Source organism: Panthera pardus, unplaced genomic scaffold (genome assembly GCF_024362965.1).
Source record: "Panthera pardus isolate Hobbes unplaced genomic scaffold, ASM2436296v1 HiC_scaffold_17, whole genome shotgun sequence".
Lineage (NCBI taxonomy): Eukaryota > Metazoa > Chordata > Mammalia > Carnivora > Felidae > Panthera > Panthera pardus.
Window position 1 is genome coordinate 25583584 of NW_026526732.1, and position 25994 is coordinate 25609577.

General features: G+C 36.8%; 1 long non-coding RNA gene across 1 annotated transcript in view; it reads right to left on the reverse strand.

The window, feature by feature from the left end:
• The window catches only part of LOC109249826 (uncharacterized), a 62894-nt gene extending 37103 nt beyond the window's left edge, over positions 1–25791 (reverse strand). Inside the window, exon 1 of the long non-coding RNA XR_002072774.2 lies at positions 25714–25791. This is a non-coding gene — a long non-coding RNA (uncharacterized LOC109249826). The remainder of the gene's footprint in view (positions 1–25713) is intronic.
• Positions 25792–25994: the final 203 nt, after the last annotated feature.

Consider the following 25994-nt stretch of genomic DNA (forward strand, 5'->3'; position numbering starts at 1 on the left):
CTCTCTCTGTCTCAAAAATAAATAAACGTTAAAAAAAAAAGTTTTTTAAAACATATCTCATGTGGACTTGAAGATAGTGGAGTTGTATATATATATATATATATTTTTTTTTTAGAAAACAGAAGTTGGAAAATAAAAGTTACCTCCAAGAGGTAACTTATGGAAATCTAACAGTAACATTATGTAGAAAATTACAGTTTTTTTTTTTTTTTTTTTTTGGAGGGAGACAACAGGCAGGAAGGGGCAGAGAGAGAGGGAGAGAGAATCTGAAGCAGACTCCACACTCAATCTCACAACTCTGAGACCATTACCTGAGCTGAAATCAAGAGTTGGACGCTTAACCAACTGAGCCACCCAGGTGCCCTGAAAATTACAGAATCCTTAATATCACAATTTAAAAAGTGAACGTTATGGTAAAACTTTTATACACTAAGTGCGAAGCTCCACTCCACGACATGGCATGATGAGGTAGGTGCTCTTTAACATCTATCTGCACCTTGTTGATACTAAGATTGCAACTTTACCATATATTTAACCTGTATTGAGACTCCAGAGTATATCCTGTGGTAATCCTGAAGTTGTGTCCTAACGCATGGCTCATGGCTTTCAATGGGCAGATTTAGACCTGAAAAGGGACCTTTAATATCATTTTTCCTTCTATTTATGTTTCTATTTTATTTATTTTGTTTCAGTGTCTTCCTTTTACAAAATACCTGGAAATTCTGGTTAAAATAAAAACAAGCATAGTTTTCGAATTAAAAAAAAAAGAAATTAAATCGTCTAAATTTTTATTGGAAAATTAAAAGGTTTTAGGGTGCCCAGTTAGGCAGCTACATTAAAGCTGCCATAATCCATCCTGTTCCAAATAATCTAGAATCTTGATTGTTAAAACGAAGCCAGAGAATAAAGTCAAGACATGAGGACTCAAGCGTGGTGAAATGAAACTGACCACCTGAATAAGTTAGGACATTTAGAGGACTTCAACTTCAATACAGAGATGCACTAGGAAAAGTTCACCTTCTGGAAAGGAGACGTGACAAGAAACTTCTGTCTTAAAGAGGACTGTGGGTGGGAAAATAAAATAAAATAAACTCTCCCCTAAAAGTTTACCATTTGGGCCTGTCTTCACACCAATGGAATTTGATTTTATATTTCTTGCAAGTATAAGTTAAAAATTAAGAAAGAAATTAAGTTATCAAACTAACTCAAGTTCGTCCTGTGCCAGTAAGCCCTAAGGCACTCTTGTAAGGATTCATAGCCACTCAGATTTCATATGATGCAAAGAGATAAAACTCAGCTGGATGTGAACTCCCAATACAGAAAGACATATGTCAACACGAGGAAGAGTAAGCAAAAAGAACACACGGTTGAATTAGATAACCAAGGAGTTTAGATATTCCGTCTACTGCATACAGATTTTGGAGGAAGTACAATTAAACTTTTTTTTTTTTTCAAATGAGTGAATCTAGACCACAAGTGAGAAAGAGGACCCGATCAAACAAAGCCAGATGGATTCAAAAAAAGAATGAAACAGTATTTGTGTGTAAGATTATAAAAAAATATGTATGTCCATATCTATGTAACCACCACACAATTTTTAAGAAAGAGAATATTTCTAGACCTTAGAGGATCCTTGTGATACTTGCCAATCAAGATCCTTCCCTCTGAACCATAGTTATGACTGCCTTGATTTATAGAAAAAATATTCCTTAATTTTACTTACTTGTCTTAAACACTATCATATTTCATTTTGTTTATATCTGAATTATACATACATAAAGTTGCACTTTATTCATTTGGTTGCTGTCTTACTTTCTTCAAAATTACTTTTGAAATCCTTTTGTGTTCAGTTATAATGCACTCACTTTTATTAGCCTGTATTAATTTGTTGCATGCATATGCCACAATCAGCCTGTTAATTCTAGTACTCACGAACCCAAACAGAATTCCACGAGTAAAAATATAAACATCAAAAGGAATTAAGTAAAATTAATGTCATGTCATTAAAAGTAATGTTACATAATTAAAAGTGTTATTAGGGGCGCCTGAGTGGCTCAGTCGGTTAAGCATCCGACTTTGGTTCAGGTCATGGTCTTGTGGTTAGTGAGTTTGAGCCCCCATCAGGCTCTGTGCTGACAGCTCGGGGCCTGCAGCCTGTTTCAGATTCTGTGTCTCCCTCCCTCTCTTCCCCACTCACACTTTGTCTCTCTCCCTCTCTCTTTCTCAAAAACAAATAAATATTTTTAAAAAATTAAGTAATATGAAACAAAAAAATTTGATGAATAAAATTGATAATTTGTGAAGTGGAAGAAAGGCCAACAGAAATTATACAAAGTTCATCAAACAGAAACACAGTAAAGATTAAAAGCCACGGAGAAGAGAATGAAAAGGTGTGGAATATATCTAATCAGACATCAAGGAAGAGGATGAAGATAATGGGAGAGAGGAAGAATACTTTAAGAAAAGAGTTTCCCAGAAACTAAAAAGTAAATGAATATTTACATATAAGATACACAGCAAATGACCTATCCGATAAAGGGTTAGTATTCAAAATACATAAAGAGCTTATAAAACTCAAACCAAAACACCCCAAGTAATCCAATTAAAACATGGGCAGAAGACATGAACAGACATTTCTCCAAAGAAGACACAGAAGGCAAACAGGTAATGTGGAGGTTCCTCAAAAAATTAAAGTAGAATTACCATACGATCCAGTAATCACACACTGGATATTTACCCAAAGAATATGAAAATGCTAATTCAAAAGGATATGTGCAACCCTATTTTTATTGCAGCATTATTTACAATAGCCAAATTATACAAATATCCCAAATAGATGAATGGAGAAAGTGTGTTATGCATATATATATGTGCATATATATACATCACTCTTCTTCCAGTATATATAATGCATATATATAATGCATTATATATATATAATGGTATATTATTCAGCCATAAAAATAATGAAATCTTGCCATTTGTAGCAACATAGTTGGACCTAGAGGGTATAATGCTAAGCCTAATAAGTCAGTCAAAGACAAATACGACAAATACCATATGATTTCTTCATATGTGGAATTTAAGAAACAAAACAAGCAAACAAAGGGGGAAAAAAGGAGACAAACCAAGAAAGAAACTCTTAATTATAGAGAACAAACTGATGGTTATCAGAGAAGTGGGTGGGGGATGGGTGAAATTGGGGAGGGGGATTAAGAGTACATTTACGTGATAAACACTGAGTAATGTATAGAATCGTTGCAATACTACCTTGTACACCTGAAACTAATATAACCCTGTATGTAAAGTACACTGGAATTGAAATTAAAAAAAAATGTGTACAAGAAACAAGAATCTTACCAATTATGGATCTTAGTAAACAGAAATTCTAAAAGACATAATCTAGAAACAAAGAAAATAATCCTAAAAGGAAGATCTGAGCATCTAGAAGGAATAGTGAGAAAAGATATTGCATATATTTGGGTAACCTAAACAAAAATTTAGTATATACAAAATAACAATGCTTAATTTATGAGACAAAGAAAAAGACAAATTAAAATCCTGCACAAGATTAGCATTTATAATGTGAGGAAATGAGATTATAATTCAAGTGTTCTTTAATCCTTGTATTATTCAAGAAGTATGTGAATTTAAACCTTAAATTAATGTTGTTTAAATTGTAATATTATAACTTCCAAACCAAAGTTGGTTGAAGAAAATGGAATAATAACAATAACAATAATAACCACAGCCGTAATAGTTAAAAATAATCCCAGGATGGCAGGAAGTGAAGTAAAATGACCAAAAGTGTATGTAAACACATAACATAAAAATAGTTCAAAATATATCAGTAATCAATAAAAGTAAGTTGACAAATCAATTACCAATACTTGAAGGTAGGTTGGAATTAAAAGTGGGAAACCCTGCTCCATGGTATTTATAATAGTTCCTCCTAATAACTTTGTAAGTTTCGAGGGGCCTGGATGACACAGTCAGAAGAGTGAGAAACTCTTGATCTCGGGGTTGTAAACTCGAGTGTAGAGATTATTGGGTGTAGAGATGACTTAAATAAACACACAAACTAACATTACAATAAGTTTTAAAGTAAAAGAATGAAACATATTATACAGTTAGGAAACACTAAACAAAAGACAGCTGATATGGTTGTTAATGGGGCATCAGCAGGGGGATTGAATCTCAACACGTAATGTAAAGAATGGATTCATCAGGAGCTAAAAAGTTCTCAACCCATTTGAGGGAATGACCTAGGTTCAAAACACATGAGGCAAAATTGATAAAATATAAAGAAAATTTAACTCATTTAAAACTTTAGTGAGATTATTTAACACTCTTCTTCCAGTAATCTATGTTTGCAGCAATAGGTAACAATATAGTTTTGATAACAGAATTAAGTAACTGTGAATAGACATATATAGAACTTATAAAATTAGCATTCTTCTCCAGCTCATGTAGAGCATTTATGAAAACTGCCAAGCTACTAGGACATGTGGCAAGTCCTGTATCGTACAGACCAGAATCTTCAACAAGAGAAGAAATGAAAATCATCAGCATTGATACACTGAAAAACAACAACAATGGCAACACAAGCCTTAGAAAGAGCCACAAGCCTGGGTGGCTCAGTCGGTAAAGAGTCCGGCTTCGGCTCAGGTCATGATCTAGCAGTCTATGAGCTCGAGCCCCACGTCGGGCTCTGTGCTGACAGCTCGGAGCCTGGAGCCTGCTTCGGATTCTGTGTCTCCCTCTCTTTCTGCCCCTCCCCTGCTCATGCTCTGTCTCTGTCTCAAAAATAAATAAAAGCATTAAAAAAATTAAAAAAAAAAGAAAGAGGACAATTTTTTGAAGATTTTAGAACGTTTACCAAATAGCAATAGCCAACTGATTAACCCTAATGAAAACTTGAAAAGATTTAGAAGTCAATGAAAATGAAAATATTATATATGGGGCTGGTGGGATAGGGCTAACATAGTTTTCAAAAATAAATAAAGCTTAAGTGTTTCTATTAGAAAAAAAGAAAAGGCCAAAATATAATTAATTAAATACCTGCATTAAGTACTCTTTTACTCAGCACCCCAAATTCATCCTGGCCTAGAAATGTTAGTTTCCCTTTTTGAGTTTATTTTTGTGAATGGTGTAAGAAAGTGGTCTAGTTTCATTCTTCTGCATGTTGTATGGAAACCAATTTGACAATAAATTTCATATTAAAAAAAAATGTTAGTTTCCCTTTTGTGATCTCAAGTTTCTGGTCCTGATTAGACTTAGCTTATACTCAAACTATTTCCTTCTGGCCTGATAAGGTCTTAAATGAACTTAGTCACACCCCTTCACTGGACTTCACAGCACAACCTTTACCCAGTTGTACAATCTCAGCCTTTTACTGGATAAAATCAAATATATGAACCACTTGTACAATCAACCCATCCTTTTCTTTCAAGAAATTTACACGTGCCCTTTCTTTCTTGGGCCTTAATAATCTGGCAACAACACTGATAGCAGTGTGCAAAGAAAACATCTAGAGATGAAGAAATGAGCCAGCTGAATTTACATGTGTTCATTTTACTGAAGAGCATAGAGCCCTGAGGCTTTGTGTTCAGATGTTTTTTTTGTGGTGATAAGAACATCTTTCCCTGTATTTAAGAAAAGCTAGATGACCCTGCCTGAAGATCTCACTGCACATAGACCTTAGAGTAAATTCAGAACCTACCACTAAGTTCCAAACGGTTACCTCCTCATATTTTTTCTCACCATGTCATCCTTATGCTAAAAGGACTTTTTCTCTCTCCAGTAACCATAGAGGACAAACTGGTGAGAATTTTTTCTTTCTCCTTCTCCTTCTCCTCCTCCTCCTCCTCCTCCTTCTTCTTCTTCTTCTTCTTCTTCTTCTTCTTCTTCTTCTTCTTCTTCTTCTTCTTCTTCTTCTTCTTCATTCCCACCGCAAATGAAGATACTGATCAGTCATTGAATATGGGAACTCATCTTGTCTTCTTAAACTGAACTGGAATAAAACTGATACACTAACCAGAAAACCCTAAGTAACTCTCTTCAAGATCTCCAAGATGAGTTTGTCTGAGAAAATTTAATCACATGCTTGTTCAATTAAGTGTTATATTCTATCACTTGCAGAAATCTAGATAAGTTCCTGGTGAGGGGATTTTGTTGTATTGTGTAGGCACATATACTAGCCATTTCCTTGAGAGGATATGTGACCTATAACAGAAGACTCCCCACAGATCAGCTACTAAAATATATATTCCTCTACACTGAATAGTAGCTTCTATTTATAGACAAGTTCATCATCAGGAATCACCCCCAGTAATCTGTATATATTAATTTTATTTATTCCTGAAAGAAATCCTATGGGATAGGTACTTTTATCCTCATTTAACTATTTGAGACACAAATAGTTAAGTAGAAGTAATTTGACAAAGGTGAATGGAAAGTGAAAGAGTCAGGATTTGCATCCAGATACGCTGGGTTTCAGAACTCATGTTTGGAACCTTATTACTTCTACCCTCATTTTGAGTTTCTGAGGGCATCCTAAGACAACAGTAAAATATAGAAATCAATAGCTATATAACTTATACAAAAGTTTCTGTTTTAAAATGTTTATTTATTTTTGAGAGAGAGAGAGAGAGAAAGAATGAGTGGGGGGGGGGGGGCGGGGGTGCAGAGAGAGAAGGAGACAGAATCCGAAGCAAGCTCCGGGCTCTGAGCTGTCAGCACAGAGTCTGAACCGGGGCTCCGACCCACAAACAGTGAGATCATGATCTGAACCAAAGTTGGGTGCTTAACCTACTGAGGCACATAGGTGCCCCACACTTATACAAAAGTTTCTAAGATTCATCCTGTGCTACAATCACCCACCTTGCCCAACTATACTTTCCATTACTATACTTTCCATTATTGTACTTTCATTGTAAGCCACATAGTGTCTGCCTTTACTGGGGATTTCCTGTATGTAAAATGTTATTGTTTATAGTTAAGAGTCACCATTATGTAAACCATAATATGATATATTTTATTGATTCCTCCAACTCTATTCTGAGTAGCATATGAATAAAGGCCTGAGCTTTGGAATGAGATTGTAAATTCCAAACCAGATCTATATATTCTAGCATATGGGGAGGGGGTACAAAATAGCCTCAATAAGCATCAACTTCCTTTTTTGTAAAATACTGATATTAATAGTACTAACTTCAGAGAGTCGTGATGAATAAATTAGATAACATATAGAAAGAATTTGAATAAATTTTATGTGACTCATTAAGTGCCCAGCACTTTACAAAATTAATGATTCAAGGATGCGATTGCTGAATGATTTGCAAAAAAAATACATGATGATGATTTTAGAAAATAATTAATATTAAAGTGATTTATCATTTAAATTTTTGCTAGGATATCCAACCTAAACACTTATATGCATCTAGAGTGTATTTATTATAGGAAGCCAGTATGAGTTTCTCATTTGTTAGGTTTCAGACACCATAGTTTAATGTTTTAAACATCTTAATATATTCAGGAAACCCAAGAGAAATTGGCAAAGGTTCAGAGAAATCAAATGCAATTAAAAAAGAAAAAAAAAAGCACCTCTTAAAGTACTAAGGAAAATGAGGTTATTGAATCAGCATTACCCCGATTCGATAACCTCACTATGATTCTCGTGAAACTTGAGTGACAACATAGAACAACACGCTCTACAAAAATTATAACGCTCCGGAAGAGGGTTAGAACTAGAAAGTTCCATAAATCTTTGGAGGATACCTGCATTTACACAATTTGGAAACCGATTATTTAGTGAACTTCAGCCAAACTGATCTAATTTAATTTTTCCTGTGCTAATAAACACATATTGGATCAAGGGCAAGTCTGGGATGTGAGAAATTATAGATATCTGTGTGTGTTTTGAAAGAGATTTCTTTTCAAACAAAAGTATAGCCTAGAGGTGCTCCTACTGATACACATTTTTGCTAAATGAAGAGTGAAGCCAAGATGACTATTATAATCTGAATTTTTATTTAAAAAGTGAAATTTTAAGCAGCAACCAATTTTGAACGTTATGGCTTGGGAAAAATAATTTCTCACTTAGATTGCTCTTGCAGTATATAATAAGGATTTTTGGTACAAGATGATGCGTTTACCTAAGGGCCTTGGAAGAGTCGCATATATGGGTGATGCCTTGTTTTCTCTAACATTTCCATTTCTAAAACCTTTAAACTATATGTATATGCTTTATTATGTCTCAATCAACATTGATCTATTCTGAGTGCTACCATACTTTTCAGTTTTTCTTTCTTATATTTTTGAAGGGTCAAAGTTTACATTTTTCTTTCAAGATTTGAAGAAGATCTACTTAACATTTTCCTCCCAGGCCTAGTGACCTTATTTAGGTCTCCTTAGTGGAATTAAATAAAGAAACTTTAAATATAATTTTTAAATTGTAGTTAAACTTATTCTGTTGGATGCTATAAACATCAGCAAAACGTTTAGATTATGGCATAATATAATCTCTCTTATTATAGCTTAGATTATTACTCAAACTTTATTGACATTTATGGATATAAAGGTATATATATATATATATATATAATTATATATATATATATATATATATACATATAATCTCAAAAAGGATAGAAAGTCTCCCAGTATAAATACGCTTTATGATATTGTCAAAACATGTTGTATTTGTTTGAGAATTCTCAGTAATATTTATACATAAATTATTAGCTTTCACAATCGTCAGTAATTGTGGATATATTAAATAGACATTTAAACACAACTCATTAATAGAATATTAACATATAAAGCATATGATTTTTATTTCAAATTACAGACACAATCCTTACCTATACATGAAGTTATTATAAGTTATTAACCTATAACTTATAGGTTAATATAAGTAAAAGTCCAGATGGAATATTCCTAGTAGTACTATTTTTTTTAGGTTTATTTGTTTGTTTTGAGAGAGAGAGAGAGAGACGGAAAGAAAGAATATGAGCAGGGGAGGGGTGGGGGGTGGGGAAGAGAGAATCCCAAGCAGGTTCCTTGTTGTCAGCCCTAGAGCCTGATGCAGGGCTCGAACTCAGGAACCAGTGAGATCACGACCTGAGCCAAAATCAAGAGTTTGAGTCTTGACCAACTGAACCACCCAGGCACCCCAGTATGACTACTACATTTATGCTGATTAAACATAACACTATCTAACAAAATTAAATGAGTGTGATTCCCAGTTTCCGAGATACCACAAAATAAAATGAAATATGCATTTGGTCTTCAGCTTTCCAAATGTTCAATCTGCGGCTGAAACACCTGAACAAATGTTTGAAAGATTCTGAGTCCAAAGTCAAACTTCCGTGCATTTGTAGCTGGCGGATAAAATACTAGTATTATCAATTATCAGAACTAGTATTTTAAAATTTTTATTGCAGCATCTTTTTTTTTCATTTTCTTTTCCCCTTCTTCTTCATAGTTCTATTTCTCTTTCCTTCCTTTCCTTTTAGGAAGGGAAGGGGTGCTGGAGGAGGGTAGCTGCGATGGCTAGAGCAGGTTGTCAGAGTCCAAGAAGGTGGGAAGGATATTTATGTGGAGAGCGACCTGGCATGGGAGGTCAGAGTCCAAGTACATAAGAAGGATGTCCCCATAGAAGGGCAGCCTGGTATGGGGCCTCAGTTAAGGTGAGGAGGGCATTCCTGCAGGAGAAAAGCTTGGCTTGAGGTGTTAGTGACTAAGAGGGTGAGGAGTGGCCTAAATGGAGTGTCAGATGTAAGGTCAAAGGGTTTCTCTTCCTTGGGACCATTCCTGATTCCTTTAATTCATGTTTATGTAATAGATACCCCTCCTTTAACAAAATGTGTCCTTTTTTTTTTTTTTAATGTGTATACTATAAACTTCCACAAGGATTTACTTACAAAAGACAAATTAGGAATGGGTCAGTTTACATAATGTTTTTATAAACATCAAGGCTCAGGTATTCCTTTGAATTAGCATTTTTGTATTCTTTAGATTAATACCCAGTAGTATAGTTGCTGGATCACAGGGTAGTTCTGTTTTTAACTTTTTGAGGAACCTCCATACTGTTTTCCACAGTGGCTGCACCAGTTTGCATTCCCACCAACCGTGTAATAGAGCTCCCATTTCTCCACATCCTTGCTACCACTTGTTGTTTCTTGTGTTGTTGATTTTAGACATCCTGACAAGTGTGAGGTGATATCTCATTCTAGTTTTGATTTGTATTTCCCTAACGGTAAGTGATGTTGGGCATCTTTTCATGTGCCTGTTGGCTATTTGTATGTCTTCTTTGGAAAAATATCTATTCATGTCTTCTGCCCATTTTTTAATTGGATAATTTGTCTTGAGGGTGTTGAGTTTTATAAGTTCTTCATAGATTTTGGATACTAACCCTTTACCAGATACGTCATTTGCAAATATCTTCTCCCCTCCGTAGGTTGCCTTTTAGTTTTGCTGTTTGTTTTCTTCGCTGTGCTTTTTATTTTGATGAAATCCCAATAGTTTGGTTTTTTGCTTTTGTTTCCCCTGCCTCAGGGGACATATCTAGTAAAAAGTTGCTAAAGTCAATGTCAAAGAGGTTACTGCCTGTGTTCTCCTCCAGGATTTTAATGGTTTCCTGTCTCATGTTTAGGTCTTTAATCCATTTGTGGAATTTAAGAAATGCAACAAATGATCACAGGGGGAAAAAAGAGAAAAATCAAACCAAGAAACAGACTCAACTGTAGAAGAACAAACTGATGCTTACCAGAGGGGAGGTAGATGGGGGGAATAGGTTAAATAGGTGATGGTAATTAAGGAGTGCACTTGTGATGAGCACTGGGTGTTATATATAGTGTTGTACACCGGAAATTAATATCACACTGTATGTTAACTAACTGGGGTTTAAATGAAAACTTAAAAAAAAGTAATAGGTAAGTGATTCAAAGGACTGTGAGACAAAAGTCTGCACTTCTAATTTGTGTTTATTGCGTGATTCTGGAGAGCTACCTTAGCCTCCCTTTATTTATGTTTTCTCATTTGTACAATTGAATGATGTATTTTTTTTCTTTCCTGATCTGCAAAAATACTAAAGACTCTCTATTTCCTTGGAGAGATCTTGACGCTTGATATAGACTTCATAGTAATATACAGTCTTGGGAAGCATTTCAGCCATTGTGGAAATTAGTACCATTATTGATTCTGGATCTATGAGACATTTAAGCTAAAATCCAGGAAACAGCCAATTTTCAGAGTCACCGATGCACATTCATAGCTTGGTAGAATAAGCAAAAAAAGGGAACTTTAGTTCATAGAAATGGTGAGAAATTATGATTTACACTTGTGTTTTCTGACTTATTTTTCTTAAATCACTCTTCTGTGCCCATTCAATTCATATGGATTACACCAACCACGTGAGATTTTTATCTGAAGCAATTCTTTAACAACTGATTTGTTTTAACTACATTAATGACTTTTCTACATGTATGATACAGTTTTTTTTCCAATTTAAACTTAAAGCTAGGCACTTAGTAACAACGGTTTAAACTTTTCAGGTCACTGGAATAGCAATGTCCTGGAGCTGTGCCACTCACAGCATACCAAGCGCTCACTGTGGGAGTTGCCAGATGAAAATCCATAGTCAAGTTCCTGCCCTCATAAACATGTACTTGGTTTGGCTGACAAAGTATTTAACCAAAAATTGAATTGGACTTCTGATAAGGGATGCATGATCTCTTCAGCTCAGCGCAGGCCCACCCTTGCCTGGTCCTTCTCCCAGATCTAACTCAGACATTTATGTACTGGTCTGACCTGGCAGGTATTCGAGTTTGCTCATGATTTAACATAACTGCCAAAGTGACAAAACTTAATGAAGTATGGGAAATTAAGCAGGCTGCTAAAATGACTTGAGTAATTTGAAACTATATATTTTCAAGCATATCCTTAAGTAGGTGACAATTATGTTCACTGACTACTGAATCACAATAGAACACGTGCATGTGAAAATAACATGATTGTGTGCTATTCTTGCTAAATGTCTATACTCACTCTGCATGAGAGTATCAATAATTTTTATCCAATAAGATTATTATATAAGCAAAAGGTGAACATAGTTGCTCCCAAGTCAAAGTCAGTAGCAGATGCAAGGTGCCTCATTTCCAATGATATCTGCTAAAAGAAATAGAGCTAACACTATACAATTTGATTCATAGAGTCTTAATTACAGGATATAAAACGTTCTGTAAATGAGCCATTATATGTTTTCCATTTTGTTAGTTACTTCAGTAAATAAAAACTTCAGAACTAAACACATTTTTAGTTAAGATGCAAGTTGCATGTGCTGAGAAACACATTATTTAAAGAGTAGTATGCCCTTGTTTAGAAGCCCCAGATCCTAAATCCCTTTAGTTCAATGGACTTCCTATATGATCTCAGGCAAGCCTCCTCTCAGCACAGAAGTCTTTACAGCTTATAAAATGAAGACTAATACCTACTGTAGATTAATCCCAACAATTATGTAGATTTAGAACACTGATTTGTAAAGGACATTGGGCTTTTTCAAAGCAAATGAAAGACAAAAACTTACACATGTTTTTATTGTTATTGCTATAAATTCTATCATTATTTTGGTCAAAAATTTCCTTAATGATAGATTTATGCAAGAAATTGTTATTTGGAAGAATTGTGTCCATGCTAAAAGTCTATTCATTTGTTAAGTCAACCACCCACACGACAGTTCATTTTATCTATAATTTGTACATTCTTTGAGTTCTTTTGAATTACTGAAAAGGAAATATTTTCTTTTTTTCATGTTTAGGAATACATTATTATAAATCCTATTCCACATTCCTCCCTTCAAAGTTAAAAAGAAAAGAAAAGGAAAGAGAAAAGAAACAAAAAGAAGAGAAAAGATCCTAAACTAAAGTATATTCTAAATGAGATAACTTAGTCTATAAACACCCATCAAAATATTTTTTTATTTTTGTTTCATACATGAAGTTGCACAGGATATGACTCAATTTACTCTGATTTTAAATAATTAGAAGTGGAAGATAGTGTTTTTTTCATAGAAAAAAAGTAAACAAAAGGCTTAAAATCTAATTTATCCAGATAAATAATCTGTGTATATAGGAAGGTGGCTGCGTTTACATTTTGGGATGTTGTGTCCATGAAGGTCCCTTCCATCCCAAACACTTTCCATTAGTTCACCATCAAGACAGGTTGCAACTGGGTTTGTAAGCTTATTATATTTTGGGAGCAAATGACCTTGATTTTTGCCTATTTTTCCTTTTTTATTGGTTTATCACAATAAGAGATAATCAACATTCCATGTTATAAAAATCCTGTATGAGCACAGGTACAGAATTAGCAGTAAAAAGTTCAGGGCATATATTACATTATAAAATAACTAAAATAGTGATATACTATAGTTCACACCCACCTGTGTCTATCATTAACAGTTATGAATTGATTTCATTGTTGGAACGTCCTGGGTATTTCACACCATCATTTGATGTGTACATGTGGGTAAACTCATAAGAGGAAATGAGGAAGGGCAAATAATGTAGTAGCGATAGAAAATAATCAGTTCAACAAGTGGATCCAGCTGGGTACAAATTGAAGTCACTCGATTCTTCCCTTTGTCTCTTCACTCTTTTCCTTTCATTTATATTCATTGACTGAGAAGAGCCCTCAAAAAATCATCTCATAAAGCCACAATGAGATAATATAATCAAGATAATTCCGAGAGTCAGTATCTAGCAATGAAATCTGCCAGGAAGTATATTCAGTGTTTCATCGTTTTGACTCATGAAATGGTTTTCCACATGTCATTCTGAGAACCCTTCTTGTAACATCAGAACCTAAGGACATCAGTTCACGTTCTTCCTTTCATGGTCATACTTTCTCTTATCTCTGTTATGTGCTGGTTCCTGTCCTCCTCCCAAAATTCATGTGATAATTGAGGACAAGGGCTTTAGAGAGATTATTAAGTTAGGAATAAAGTCTTTATGGTAGGCTTTAGTTCCATATGACTGGTGTCTTTATAAGAAGAGGAGATTTGTGGGGCGCCTGGGTGGCGCAGTCGGTTAAGCGTCCGACTTCAGCCAGGTCACGATCTCGCGGTCCGTGAGTTCGAGCCCCGCGTCGGGCTCTGGGCTGATGGCTCGGAGCCTGGAGCCTGTTTCCGATTCTGTGTCTCCCTCTCTCTCTCTGCCCCTCCCCCGTTCATGCTCTGTCTCTCTCTGTCCCAAAAATAAATAAAAAACGTTGAAAAAAAAAATTAAAAAAAAAAAAAAAGAAGAGGAGATTTGGATGCAGGGACAGAAACACAGGAGATTTGCAAGCACAGAGACAACCATGTGAACACAAAGCAAGAAAGCAGTCATCTACAAGTCCAGCAGAGAGGCCTGGGAAGTAACAAAATCTGCTGATACTTTGATGTCAGACTTCTAGCCTCCAGAACCGTGAGAAAATAAATTTCTCCTTTTCAAGCCACCCAGCCTGCGGAATTTTGTTACGGCAGCCCTAGCGAACCCACAGAATACCCTATAGCCAACTCTGGGTTGTATCCACTTACTGGTGTAATGGGATGTCTAACAAAGCATAGAGTCAATGAGATTGAGCATTTACTTTGAAAGGAGATCTTAGAAATTATGCCATTTGATGTCTAAAGATAAAGGAGACAGGCCAACCAAATTAGAAAAGCCATCCTACGAAATTCCCTTCTCGGGAAAATTGTAAGCAATTTTTTTTTTTAACATTTATTCAGTTTTGAGAGACAGGGCTTGAGTGGGGGAGGGGCAGAGAGCTAGAGAAACACAGAATCTGAAGCAGGCTCCAGGCTCTGAGCTGTCAGCACAGAGCCGACCTGGGCTCGAACCCATGGACTGCGAGATCATGACCTGAGCTGAAGTCGGATACTTAACCGACTGAGCCACCCAGGTGCCCCAAGAAATTTTTTTATTCCAGGAAAAAACACTATTCTTTTTCTTAGCACTTCAGCAAAAAAATGTCTCTCCCCTTAGTAGGTATATTTAATCACAAGTGAGTAAGTGAACAGGTGTATTAGATCCTCTGGGTAGGAAGAGACCAACATCCTATTGTCAACTATATATTTAATATATTGATGTCAACGATGTTAGCTCAATAAAGACTTGATGGTAGTAAAGGGCAAGGCAGTCTTGAAATTAAACAATCTCAGGAAAAGAAGTAAATTGCTTAACACAAAGGCCTGAATGTTTGAGAGGTACTTTTGCCTGCCTCATTTCAATATACAGAATGAGTGTGATTTTACACCGGATTTATCAAATGAAGAAATTAGCATGAGTCACCTTGCCCAGAGCCTTTTGATCTTTGGACACTACTTCTTCTTACCTAAGCCTTGATTATTTATTAACCATGTCACTCTGCCAATGGTCTCCTAATGAGAATATGAGCCCCAGCCGTAACAAAGTACGCATATTATTCAGTTAGGCCTAGCACCTCAAAATTAAAAATTTAAATTTTCCCAGGACAACAATTAATATGCTTTCAGTCACTAAATACTAGTTTGTATTTTCTTTTTTTTTTTTTTTTTTAGAATATCAATAGAGGATTTATTTTTTTTTATTTATTTATTTATTTTTTTAATATATGAAATTTACTGTCAAATTGGTTTCCATACAACACCCAGTGCTCATCCCAAAAGGTGCCCTCCTCAATACCCATCACCCACCCTGCCCTCCCTCCCACCCCCCATCAACCCTCAGTTTGTTCTCAGTTTTTAACAGTCTCTAATGCTTTGGCTCTCTCCCACTCTAACCTCTTTTTTTTTTTTTTTTTCCTTCCCCTCCCCCATGGGTTTCTGTTATGTTTCTCAGGATCCACATAAGAGTGAAACCATATGGTATCTGTCTTTCTCTGTATGGCTTATTTCACTTAGCATCACACTCTCCAGTTCCATCCATGTTGCTACAAAAGGCCATATTTCATTTTTTCTCATTGTCATGTAGTATTCCATTGTGTATATAAACCACAATTTCTTTATCCATTCATCAGTTGATGGACATTTAGGCTCTTTCCATAATTTGGCTATTGTTGAGAGTGCCGCTATAAACATTGGGGTACAGGTGCCCCTATGCATCAGTACTCCTGTATCCCTTGGATAAATTCCTAGCAGTGCTATTGCTGGGTCATAGGGTAGGTCTATTTTTAATTTTCTGAGGAACCTCCACACTGCTTTCCAGAGCGGCTGCACCAATTTGCATTCCCACCAACAGTGCAAGAGGGTTCCTGTTTCTCCACATCCTCTCCAGCATCTATAGTCTCCTGATTTCTTCATTTTGGCCACTCTGACTGGCGTGAGGTGGTATCTGAGTGTGGTTTTGATTTGTATTTCCCTGATAAGGAGCGACGTTGAGCATCTTTTCATGTGCCTGTTGGCCATCCGGATGTCTTCTTTAGAGAAGTGTCTATTCATGTTTTCTGCCCATTTCTTCACTGGGTTATTTGTTTTTCGGGTGTGGAGTTTGGTGAGCTCTTTATAGATTTTGGATACTAGCCCTTTGTCCGATGTGTCATTTGCAAATATCTTTTCCCATTCCGTTGGTTGCCTTTTAGTTTTGTTGGTTGTTTCCTTTGCTGTGCAGAAGCTTTTTATCTTCATAAGGTCCCAGTAATTCATTTTTGCTTTTAATTCCCTTGCCTTTGGGGATGTGCCGAGTGAGAGATTGCTACGGCTGAGGTCAGAGAGGTCTTTTCCTGCTTTCTCCTCTAAGGTTTTGATGGTTTCCTGTCTCACATTCAGGTCCTTTATCCATTTTGAGTTTATTTTTGTGAATGGTGTGAGAAAGTGGTCTAGTTTCAACCTTCTACATGTTGCTGTCCAGTTCTCCCAGCACCATTTGTGAAAGAGACTGTCTTTTTTCCATTGGATGTTCTTTCCTGCTTTGTCAAAGATGAGTTGGCCATACGTTTGTGGGTCTAGTTCTGGGGTTTCTATTCTATTCCATTGGTCTATGTGTCTGTTTTTATGCCAATACCATGCTGTCTTGATAATGACAGCTTTGTAGTAGAGGCTAAAGTCTGGGATTGTGATGCCTCCTGCTTTGGTCTTCTTCTTCAAAATTACTTTGGCTATTCGGGGCCTTTTGTGGTTCCATATGAATTTTAGGATTGCTTGTTCTAGTTTCGAGAAGAATGCTGGTGCAATTTTGATTGGGATTGCATTGAATGTGTAGATAGCTTTGGGTAGTATTGACATTTTGACAATATTTATTCTTCCAATCCATGAGCAGGGAATGTCTTTCCATTTCTTTATATCTTCTTCAATTACCTGCATAAGCTTTCTATAGTTTTCAGCATACTGATCTTTTACATCTTTGGTTAGATTTATTCCTAGGTATTTTATGCTTCCTGGTGCAATTGTGAATGGGATCAGTTTCTTCATTTGTCTTTCTGTTGCTTCATTGTTAGTGTATAAGAATGCAACTGATTTCTGCACATTGATTTTGTATCCTGCAACTTTGCTGAATTCATGTATCAGTTCTAGCAGACTTTTGGTGGAGTCTATCGGATTTTCCATGTATAATATCATGTCATCTGCAAAAAGCGAAAGCTTGACTTCATCTTTGCCAATTTTGATGCCTTTGATTTCCTTTTGTTGTCTGACTGCTGATGCTAGAACTTCCAGCACTATATTAAACAGCAGCGGTGACAGTGGGCATCCCTGTCGTGTTCCTGATCTCAGGGAAAAAGCTCTCAGTTTTTCCCCGTTGAGGATGATGTTAGCTGTGGGCTTTTCATAAATGGCCTTTATGATCTTTAAGTATGTTCCTTCTATCCCGACTTTCTCAAGGGTTTTTATTAAGAAAGGGTGCTGGATTTTGTCAAAGGCCTTTTCTGCATCGATTGACAGGATCATATGGTTCTTCTCTTTTTTTTTGTTAATGTGATGTATCACGTTGATCGATTTGCGAATGTTGAACCAGCCCTGCATCCCAGGAATGAATCCCACTTGATCATGGTGAATAATTCTTTTTATATGCTGTTGAATTCGATTTGCTAGTATCTTATTAAGAATTTTTGCATCCATATTCATCAGGGATATTGGCCTGTAGTTCTCTTTTTTTACTGGGTCTCTGTCTGGTTTAGGAATCAAAGTAATACTGGCTTCATAGAATGAGTCTGGAAGTTTTCCTTCCCTTCTATCTCTTGGAATAGCTTGAGAAGGATAGGTATTATCTCTGCTTTAAATGTCTGGTAGAACTCCCCTGGGAAGCCATCTGGTCCTGGACTCTTATTTGTTGGGAGATTTTTGATAACCGATTCAATTTCTTCGCTGGTTATGGGTCTCTTCAAGCTTTCTATTTCCTCCTGATTGAGTTTTGGAAGAGTGTGGGTGTTTAGAAATTTGTCCATTTCTTCCAGGTTGTCCAATTTGCTGGCATATAATTTTTCATAGTATTCCCTGATAATTGTTTGTATCTCTGAGGGATTGGTTGTAATCATTCCATTTTCATTCATGATTTTATCTATTTGGGTCATCTCCCTTTTCTTTTTGAGAAGCCTGGCTAGAGGTTTGTCAATTTTGTTAATTTTTTTCAAAAAACCAACTCTTGGTTTCGTTGATCTGCTCTACAGTTTTTTTAGATTCTATATTGTTTATTTCTGCTCTGATCTTTATTATTTCTCTTCTTCTGCTGGGTTTAGGCTGCCTTTGCTGTTCTGCTTCTATTTCCTTTAGGTGTGCTGTTAGATTTTGTATTTGGGATTTTTCTTGTTTCTTGAGATAGGCCTGGATTGCAATGTATTTTCCTCTCAGGACTGCCTTCGCTGCATCCCAAAGCGTTTGGATTGTTGTATTTTCATTTGCGTTTGTTTCCATATATGTTTTAATTTCTTCTCTAATTGCCTGGTTGACCCACTCATTCTTTAGTAGGGTGTTCTTTAACCTCCATGCTTTTGGAGGTTTTCCAGACTTTTTCCTGTGGTTGATTTCAAGCTTCATAGCATTGTGGTCTGAAAGTATGCATGGTATAATTTCAATTCTTGTAAACTTATGAAGGGCTGTTTTGTGACCCAGTATATGATCTATCTTGGAGAATGTTCCATGTGCACTCGAGAAGAAAGTATATTCTGTTGCTTTGGGATGCAGAGTTCTAAATATATCTGTCAAGTCCATCTGATCCAATGTATCATTCAGGGCCCTTGTTTCTTTATTGACTGTGTGTCTAGATGATCTATCCATTTCTGTAAGTGGGGTGTTAAAGTCCCCTGCAATGACCACATTCTTATCAATAAGGTTGCTTATGTTTATGAGTAATTGTTTTATATATCTGGGGGCTCGGGTATTTGGCGCATAGACATTTATAATAGTTAGCTCTTCCTGGTGGATAGACCCTGTGATTATTATATAATGCCCTTCTTCATCTCTTGTTACAGCCTTTAATTTAAAGTCTAGTTTGTCTGATATAAGTATGGCTACTCCAGCTTTCTTTTGGCTTCCAGGAGCATGATAAATAGTTCTCCATCCCCTCACTCTCAATCTAAAGGTGTCCTCAGATCTAAAATGAGTCTCTTGTAGACAGCAAATAGATGGGTCTTGTTTTTTTATCCATTCTGATACCCTATGTCTTTTAGTTGGCGCATTTAATCCATTTACATTCAGTGTTATTATAGAAAGATATGGGTTTAGAGTCATTGTGATGTCTGTATGTTTTATGCTTGTAGTGATGTCTCTGGTACTTTGTCTCACAGGATCCCCCTTAGGATCTCTTGTAGGGCTGGTTTCGTGGTGACAAATTCCTTCAGTTTTTGTTTGTTTGGGAAGACCTTTATCTCTCCTTCTATTCTAAATGACAGACTTGCTGGATAAAGGATTCTCGGCTGCATATTTTTTCTGTTTAGCACACTGTAGATATCGTGCCAAGCCTTTCTGGCCTGCCAAGTTTCAAAGGAGAGATCAGTCACGAGTCTTATAGGTCTCCCTTTATATGTGAGGGCACGTTTATCCCTTGCTGCTTTCAGAATTTTCTCTTTATCCTTGTATTTTGCCAGTTTCACTATGATATGTCGTGCAGAAGATCGATTCAAGTTACGTCTGAAGGGAGTTCTCTGTGCCTCTTGGATTTCAATGCCTTTTTCCTTCCCCAGTTCAGGGAAGTTCTCAGCTATAATTTGTTCAAGTACCCCTTCAGCACCCTTCCCTCTCTCTTCCTCCTCTGGGATACCAATTATGCGTATATTATTTTTTTTTAGTGTATCACTTAGTTCTCTAATTTTCCCCTCATACTCCTGGATTTTTTTATCTCTCTTTCTTTCAGCTTCCTCTTTCTCCATAACTTTATCTTCTAGTTCACCTATTCTCTCCTCTGCCTCTTCAAGCCGAGCCATCGTGGATTCCATTTTGTTTTGCAATTCGTTTAAAGCGTTTTTCAACTCCTCGTGACTGTTCCTTAGTCCCTCGATCTTTGTGGCAAGAGATTCTCTGCTGTCCTGTATACTGTTTTCAAGCCCAGCGATTAATTTTATGACTATTATTCTAAATTCACTTTCTGTTATATTATTTAAATCCTTTTTGATCAGTTCATTAGCTGTTGTTATTTCCTGGAGATTCTTCTGAGGGGAAGTCTTCCATTTGGTCATTTTGGAGAGTCCCTGGCGTGGTGAGGACCTGCAGGGCACTTCCCCTGTGCTGTGGTGTATAACTGGAGTTAGTGGGCGGGGCCGCAGTCCGACCCGATGTCTGCCCCCAGCCCACTGCTGGGGCCACAGTCAGACTGGTGTGTGCCTTCTCTTCCCCTCTCCTAGGGGCGGGATTCACTGTGGGGTGGCGTGTCCCGTCTGGGCTACTTGCACACTGCCAGGCTTGTGTTGCTGGGGATCTGGCGTATTAGCTGGGGTGGGTAGGCAAGGTGCACGGGGGCTGGAGGGGCAGGCTTAGCTCGCTTCTCCTTAGGTGATCCACTTCAGGAGGAGCCCTGTGGCAGCGGGAGGGAGTCAGATCCGCTGCCGGAGGTTTGGCTCCGCAGAAGCACAGAGTTGGGTGTTTGCGCGGAGCGAGCAAGTTCCCTGGCAGGAACTGGTTCCCTTTGGGATTTTGGCTGGGGGATGGGCGGGGGAGATGGCGCTGGCGCCTTTGTTCCCCGCCAAGCTGAGCTCTGCCGTCCGGGGGCTCAGCAGCTCTCCCTCCCTTTGTCCTCCAGCCTTCCCGCTTTCCGAGCAGAGCTGTTAACTTATGACCTCCCAGACGCTAAGTCGCGCTTGCTGTCGGAACACAGTCTGTCCGGCCCCTCCGCTTTTGCCAGCCAGACTCGGGGGCTCTGCTTGGCCGGCGAGCCGCCCCTCCGCCCCGGCTCCCTCCCGCCAGTCCGTGGAGCGCGCGCCGCCTCGCCGCCCTTCCTACCCTCTTCCGTGGGCCTCTAGTCTGCGCTTGACTCCGGAGACTCCCTTCTGCTAATCCTCTGGCGGTTTTCTGGGTTCTTTAGGCAGGTGTAGGTGGAATCTAAGTGATCGGCAGGACGCGCTGTGAGCCCCGCGTCCTCCTACGCCACCATCTTCCGGAACCCCTACCTCAATAGAGGATTTAAAATGTCGTAAATCTCTAAAATATTTTTTAAGTTTATTTATTTATTGAGACAGGGAGAGAGAGAAAGAGAGAGAGAGCTAGTTTGTATTTTCTAGAGTCTGATACGAATGATATCAACTGGTATCAGCCATTTGACTTTATTCTTCCTTAAAAAAATTTTTTTTCGTTAGTCTGGGTCTTTTGCATGTTTCTATCATTTTTGGAATCCATTCATCAATTTCTGCACAATAGCCTCCTGCGATTTTGATGGGGATTGCCTAAAATTTTATCAATTTCAGGAGAAGTTCTATCTTAACAATATCAAGTTCTGATTAGTGTCCTTCACATAAGTCAGTTCCTAGTCTGTTCCTAGTTTAGTATCAGCTGTGGACCTGGGATTACATTAAATGAGAGTCCTTTTGTCTATTGTGATGATCTCATGTTTTTGTTTTTTAGTTTTCTCATTTGATTGATGATATTGATTGACTTTTATTTATTTTTTTTATTTTGTTTTTACATTTATTTATTTTTGAGAGACAGAGCACAAGTGGGGGAGGGGCGGAGAGAGAAGGAGACACAGAATCCGAAGCAGGCTCCAGGCTCTGAGCCGTCAGCACAGAACCCCACGCGGGGCTCGAACCCACAAACCGCGAGATCATGACCTTACCTGAAGTTTGTCGCTCAACTGCTCAACCCACTGAGCCACCAAGGCGCCCCTATATTGATTGACTTTTAAATGTAAAACTAACCTTCAACCTTATGTAATCATACTTTTATATTTTTACATCCTACTGGATTCAGTTGCTAAATTTTTGTTAAGAATTTGTTCTATGTTCGTGAAGGATATTAGTCTGAAGCTTTCTTTTCTCTTGACATCTATGTTTGTAGTTTAAGAATTGGGATAATGATGATTCACAGAATGTATTGTTAAGATTTGACTATTTAATTTTCTAGAAGCATTTGTTTAGGACCGGTATTATTTTTTTCCTAAATACTTAGAATAATTCAGCAACTAGGTGATCTGGGTCTGGAGCCTACTTTGTGGGAAATTTTGCAACTACAAATTAAATTTAAGAAAATAATGCCATTCACATTATCTATTCACTTAGAGAAGACTTTACTAAGTGAGCTTTGAAAGTTTGTGTCTTTAAGGAATTTAACACATTTCACCTAGAGGGTGGAATTTATTTCCATAAAGTTGTTCAGAGTATTCCTTTATGATTCTAACCATACATAACTTACAGAATTTGTACTGATGTCACTTCTCTTGTTTCTGATATTGGCAATTTGTGCATTTCCCTGTTCCGTGGGTTAGGCATTGATCAATTTCATTGATTGTTTCATAAAATTGTTTTTGGTTACATTGACTTTATTGTTTTTATTGTTTTCTATTTCATTGATTTCTGCCCTTATTTTCCTACTGTCATTAATTTGAGTTCAATTTGCTCTTCTAGTTTCTTAAAGAAAAAGCTACGCACACTGAGTCGAGACTTTTTTTTCCCTCATGTGCATTTGGTGGAGTAAATTGCAAAAAAAATAAATAAATAACTTGTATATTATTGATAAATCTCAACTAATTATCCAAGGAATTATTTTTAATTCCTACCTGTCTTTTGTTTTAGCTACATTTGATTTGTTTAAATGGTACTTTTTTAGTGAAAGTGAAACTCAAATAATAATAAAAATAATAATATAATAATAATTTGCAAAAGAAAGTGGAACAGCGGGTGCTGTTAGTTTAGGAAGCTTTATTATTTGGAATCATTTTCAGCTATGGAAAGATTCAAATCTCAAAGTCTCAACTAATGAGGGAATTTTTGTTTATTAATTTCTTCTTGCTATAAACAGCGATCAAAATCTTACTCAAAAAAGAAGCTGATAGCTCCCTGGAGATTGCACATTGTGGAATAAAAGTTACTATCATTAAGTAACATTTTCTTGAATGTTTAAGGATTTTTGAGAATAGAATAAGAGTTACCATGGGTATAATATTCACAAAGAATTTGATAGCTCTCTGGAGATTGCATACAGAGAAGTAAACATTTTTATTAAGTAACATTTTCTTGAATGTTTAAGGATTTTTGAGGAGAATGAGAATTACCAGGAGTACAATATCTGATACATATTCCACTGGTTTTTAAAATAGAACCTAACAAGCATTGCGATGTCTTTAAAGATTATTTAGGAATTTTGCTTTCAATTCTGACATGTAAAAGACTTGTAAGTGATTACTCCTGTTCTTAGAAGCATTGAGCTAAATAAAGTGAAAGCAGTGGCTTTACTTGAACCCATCAGAAGAGTAAGGTGCTGGGGCAAACTGACCTCCCCAAATCTGGAGGATCAAGAGAATACAGAGAATCACAGCAGCGATCAGCCTACCTGAAACAAAAGTACATGGAGCCATAATCAGGTAAGAAGACTTAACTGGTAATTTTGACAAATTACTGAAGGCTGCCTATGAACTAGTATGAGAATGAGAAGCTCCTGGGGACTGCAGGCTTACGGGAACACAACACTTTCATAGGTTTAAATTCCAAGAACACCAACAGGTTCTCATGGTGAAGAATAAAGAAAAATCCCCTTGTTTTTCTGACAAGAGGAGAGTAAAGCAACCATTTTGAAATAGACCCAAAGAATTATACATAACATTCATCAGTATACTCTCCAGAGTAGACTTTACCAGACGTATTATGCCTAAAAGATGGGCACTCCCCTGACTTCAGCATCTGATAGCCTTCCTGCCTTACCTAAAGGGAAGTGGTTAGGTAGGAACTAAAAAAACACTTGTGAAGGTCATATACCAGGATCATAAGCCAACTAAAAGAATGAGACTTAATCAGAAAATTATAGAATTAATTTTAGATATCTTGAAACCATCTTTGTGGATCATTCTGGTTGTTGTTCTCCTCTAAGCAGAATGTGTAATGATGTCAGTGAAACATCTCAGAAAATTGCATGTCAATCTTGGCATGGCCTGGGTTTGCTAAGATAAATGTAGTCTTTTCCTCCAAGCGAATTCCTTGAATTGGTTTGAAGCTGTACAACACAATCATATAATCTCTTGAAATACCAAGGATCAAGGCAAACTTTCTGGAATTGTTTTCATAATACTTCCGTGTCTAACTGGGTGATATAACTGACTGTTCTTCCTCACATTTGTTTTATACTGATAACTCTATATAATATTTAATGAACAAAAAATCTTGCAACATTAAGTTTGATGCCATTAGTGTTCCATTGATAAAGAACTAAAATGAAAAGACATTAAAGTTTAACTTTTCCCCCTAAATGCTAATAGAGAACATGAAAACAAAAAGGTTTCTTTAAGAAATCAAATATCACCTTCAAGGGTATAAGGGAGTACCTATCCTGTGGGCATCAAACCCTGGAATGCACAGAGCCATTATTATGCTAATAAAATACTTCCAATAAAATTTCATGGTGATTATTGTCTTTGACCACCCAGCACCACATTCTTCTTTCCTCTCATGACACAGTTTACCTTATCTCAAGTTTTGGCATGGTTACACCACTTATAATTACCTATACCCCTGTCCATGGTTTGGTCTAAAGATAGGTACATAACACAGGTGAGACAATGGTTTTTGCAGTATCTTTCTGCTGGAGCGTTAAGTAGTCACAAAAGAACCTTTCCTTTCTCCATTATCATGAGTATATAAAATGTGACCACAGAGCTGACAAAAGTAATCCTCATTATGTAAGTATGCCTGAAAGAATTAGACACACGGGGGAAAAAAGAGATGACAGATAAGAGATTGCCTCTGTTATACCCTGAGTTTCTAAGATTCCTGGAGCCTAGTAACTTTGCAACTTTTTTTTTCTTGGCCTTTATGGTGTAGATATATAGAGAGATGATAGATAGATAGATACATAAATACATAGATACATAGATACATAGATAGATTATAGAAGACGATAGATAGATAGATAGATAGATAGATAGATAGATAGATAGATGATAGAAGACGATAGGTAGATAGATAGATAGATAGATGGATAGATAGATAGATAGAAGGAAACATATGTACATAGTTATACTATATATACTGATTTGACCAAATATTGAGGAACATTGTTAGAGTTGGAGTTCAGTCATGTACAAGGGAAAGGGTACTTAGATTCAGGGGATAGCATCAATTTACGGTAATAACTGCAGTTTTCCTTCCTTGCACCAGCACTGTGTAAGGTGTGTTGAGGGAAATGGTAAATAAGTGCTGACCTTTTCCCCAAAGAATTCTCCTCCTTGTTAGGAACGTAAGAAGATCATGGGTGTAACAAAGAATAATAGAACTTAGAACATACTAGAGAGCTTTTGTGTGAGGAAATATAGGCTGTTCAGTGTGAGAAAGCACTAATAATTAGATTGTCATCTCTGTAAATATTTTGACAGTACACTTTCTAAGACCTGCACAGTAGTCCATTA